Raw genomic sequence first — 4,563 nt, forward strand, 5'->3', positions numbered from 1 at the left:
CATGCTCTTAGAACCTCATTTCCGAGTTTGTGCCTTGAAAGCCCTGATTTGGAACACCAAAATCAATGTTTCTAGCACAACAAAGTTTAAAGAAGCAAGTCCCTATTCCGGAGCCTGTAGCATTAAAATTCTATTTTGACGCACATCATTCTCTTACAAGCTCATTTCAGAGCTTGTGCTTCAAAAGACCCAGTTTTGGAGCATCAAAATCAATGTTTGGAGGCACAACGAGGTTTCAAGATGCAAGTCCCGATTCTATTGTCAATAGTGTCAAAATCTGATTTTGGCACACATGCTGCTCTTAGAACCTCATTTCAAAACTTGTGCCTCGAAAGTCTTGATTTGGAAGCATCAAAATCAATGTTTTGAGGCACAACAAGGTTTCAAAATGCAAGCCCCGATTCTAGAGCCTGTAGCATCAAAATTCAATTTTGATGCACATTGTGCTCTTAAAACCCTATTTTAGAAATTGTACCTCAACAGCGCAGATTTGGAGCAACAAAATTGATGTTTGGAGGCACAACAAGGGTTCAAGATGCAAGTCTTGATTCTGACTCTATCAGCTTGAGAATCGGGACTTGTGTCTTGAAACCTTGTTAAGCCTTTAAACATGGATTTTGATGTTTTGAAACTGGAGCTTTTGAGCCACACACTCTGAAATGAGGTTCTAAGAGCATGATGTGCATCAAAATCATGTTTTGAAACTAGAAGCTCTGGAATAGGGACTTGCATCTTTAAAGATTTATATCGCTCCAAACACCAATTTTGATGCTTCGAAATCGAAGATTTTGAGGCATAAGCTCCAAAAAAAATTCTAAGAGCACGAAGTGCATCACAATAAAATTTTGATGCTATCAGCTCCAGAATCAGGACTTGCATCTTGAAACCCTTGTTGTGCTTCCAAATATCGATTTTTATGCTCCAAAATTAATGATTTTGAGGCACAATTTGTAAAACAGGGTTCTAACAGCATAGTGTGCATCAAAATTGACACTAGAATCAGCACTTGCATCTTGAAACCTTGTTGTGCCTCCTAACATTGATTTTGATGCTCCAAAACTGCGTCTTTCGAGGCACAAAGTCCGAAATGAGCTTCTAAGAGAATGATGTGCGTTAAAAATGAAATTTTGATGCTACAGGCTCCGGAATAGGTACTTGCTTCTTGAAACATTGTTGTGCCCCAAAACTTGATTTTGATGTTCCAAAATAAGGGTTTTCGAGGCACAAGCTCCGAAATGAGGTTCTAAGAGCACGATGTACACCAAAATTACATTTTGATGCTATCGACAATAGAATTGGGACTTGTGTCTTCAAACCTTGTTGTGCCTCAAAACACTAAGTTTTATGCTCCAAAAATGAGGATTTTGAGGCACGACCTCTGAAATGAGGTTCTAAGAACACCATGTTTGTCAAAATCTTGTTTTGACGCTATCAGCTTGAGTATCCGGACCTATGTCATGAAACCTTGTTGTGCCTTTAAACATTGATTTTTATGTTTTACAACTTGTGCTTTGAGCCACACGCTCCGAAACGAGGTTCTAACAGCACGATGTGCATCAAAATCACATTTTGACACTAAAAGCTCTGGAATAGGGACTTGCATCTTGAAAGCTTGTTGTGCCTCCAAACACCAATTTTGATGCTTCAAACGGAAAGTTTTGAGGCATCTTGAAACCTTGTTGTGCCTCAAAACATTGATTTTGATGTTCCAAAATCAGGGCTTTCAAGGCACAAGCTCTAAAATGAGGTTCTAAAAGAACGATGTACATCAAAATTGTGTTTTGACGCTACCGACTCTAGAATTGGGACTTGTGTCTTGAAACCTTGTTGTTCCTCCAAAGACTAATTTTTTAGGCTAAAAAAATGAGGTTTTTAAGGTACAACCTCCGAAATGATGTTCTAAGAACACCATGTTTGTCAAAATCATGTTTTGATGCTATCAGCTTGAGAATCGGGAGTTGTGTCTCGAAACGTTGTTGTGCTTTAAACATTGATTTTGATGTTTTGAAACTAGAGCTTTTTAGCCACCGCTCTGAAACGAGGTTCTAAGAGCACGATGTGCATCAAAATCAAGTTTTGACACTACGGGCTCTGGAATAGGGACATGCATCTTGAAAGCTTGTTGTGCCTCCAAACACCAATTTTGATGCTTTGAAACCGAAGATTTTGAGGCATAAGCTTCAAAACAAGGTTCTAAGAGCACGATTTGCGGTCAAAATCAAATTTTGACGTTACCAACTCCAGAATCAGGACTTGCATTTTAAAACCTTGTTGTGCCTCCAAACATCAATTTTGATGCTCCAAAACTAGGGCTTTTGAGGCACAATATCTAAAACAGGGTTCTAAGAGCATAATGTGCATCAAAATTGAATTTTGATACTACTGGCTCTAGAATCGGGGCTTGTATCTTGAAACCTTGTTGTGCCTCAAAACACTAATTTTGATGCTCTAAAACTGGGGCTTTCAAGGCACATGCTTCGAAATGAGGTTCTAAGAGCATGACGTGCGTCAAAATCAGATTCTGACGCTATTGACTCCAGAATCCGACTTGTATCTTGAAACCTTGTTGTGCCTCTAAACATCTATTATGATGCTCCAAAACTACGACATTTGAGGCGCAATTTCTAAACAGTGTTCTAAGAGCACAATTTTCATCAAAATTGAATTTTGATGCTAACTGGCTCTAGAATCGGGGCTTGCATCTTGAAACCTTGTTGTGCCTCCAAACATTGATTTTTGATGCTCCAAAACTGGGTCTTTCGAGGCACAAGCTTCGAAATGACCTTCTAAGAGAATGATGTGCATCAAAATGGAATTTTGACACTACAGGCTCTGGAATAGGGACTTGCCCCTTGAAAGCTTCAAAACAAGGTTCTAAGAACATGTGCGTCAAAATCAAATTTTGACGCTTCCTGCTCCAAAATCAGGACTTGCATCTTGAAACCTTGTTGCGTCTCCAAACATCAATTTTAATCTCTAAAATTGGGGCTTTTGAGGCTCCATTTCTAAAACAGGGTTCTAAGAACACCATGTTTGTCAAAATCGTGTTTTGACACTAGAATTGTGCATCAAAATTGCATTTTAATGCTATTGGCTCTAGAATCGACGCTTGCATCTTGAAACCTTGTTGTGCCTCAAACACTGATTTTGATGCTCTAAAAGGAGGCTTTTGAGGAACAACTTCCAAAATGAGGTTCTAAGAACACCATGTTTGTCAAAATCATGTTTTGACACTATCGGCTTGAGAATCGGGACTCGTCTCTTGAAACCTTGTTGTGCCTTTAAACATTGATTTTGATGTTTTGAAACTAGAGCTTTCGAGCCACACACTCCGTAACGAGGTTCTAAAAGCACGATGTGCATCAAAATCATGTTTTGACACTACAGACTCCGGAATAGGGGACTTGCGTCTTGAAAGCTTGTTGTTCCTCCAAATACCAATTTTGATGCTTTGAAACCAAAGATTTTGAGGCATAAGCTCCAAAACAAGGTTCTAAGAGCACGATGTCGATCAAAATCAAATTCTGACGCTACCCCAGCCTCTAGAATCAAGACTTGTATTTTGAAACCTTGTTGTGCCTCCAAACATCGATTTTAATGCTCCAAAATTGGGGCTTTTGAGGCTCAATTTCTAAAACAGGGGTTCTCAGAACAGCATGTTTGGAGGCACAACAATGTTTCAAGACACAAGTCCCAATTCTCGATTTGGTAGCGTCAAAACACAATTTTGATGTACACTGTGCTCTTAGAACCTCATTTTGGAGCTTGTGCCTTGCAAGCCATGATTTTGGAACATCAAAATCAATGTTTTGAGGCACTACAAGGTTTTAGGAAGCAAGTCCCTATTCTAGAGCCTGTAGCGTCAATATTCCATTTTAATGCACATCATTCTCTTAGAAGCTCATTTCGGAGCTTGTGCCTCAAAAGACCCAATTTTGGAGCATCAAAATCAATGTTTGGAGGCACAACAAGGTTTCAAGATGCAAGTCCCGATTCTAGAGTCAATAGCATCAAAATCTAATTTTGGCACACATCGTGCTTTTAAAACCTCATTTTGAAGCTTGTGCGTCAACAACCCTAGGTTTGGAGCATTAAAATCGATGTTTGGAGGCACAACAAGGTTTCAAGATGCAAGTCCTGATTATGGAGCCTGTAGAGTCAAAATTTGATTTTAACGCACATCGTGCTCTTAGAACCTTCTTTTGGAGTTGATGCCCTCCAAATCTTCGATTTCGAATCATCAAAATTGGTGTTTGGAGGCACAACAAACTTTTCAAGACGCAAGTGATTTTGATGCACATCGTGCTCTGAAAACCTCGTTTCAGAGCGTGTGGCATAAAAGCTCTAGTTTTAAAACATCAAAATCAATGTTCAAAGGCACAATAAGGTTTCAAGACACATGTCCCGATTCTCAAGCTGATATCGTCAAAACACGATTTTGGCAAACATGGTGTTCTTAGAACCCTCATTTCAGAGGTTGTGCTCAAAAGCCTCATTTTTGGAGCATAAAAATTAGTGTTTGGAGGCAGAACAAGGTTTCAAGATGCAAGTCCCGATTCCAGA

Source organism: Cryptomeria japonica, chromosome 3, assembly GCF_030272615.1.
Source record: "Cryptomeria japonica chromosome 3, Sugi_1.0, whole genome shotgun sequence".
NCBI lineage: Eukaryota > Viridiplantae > Streptophyta > Pinopsida > Cupressales > Cupressaceae > Cryptomeria > Cryptomeria japonica.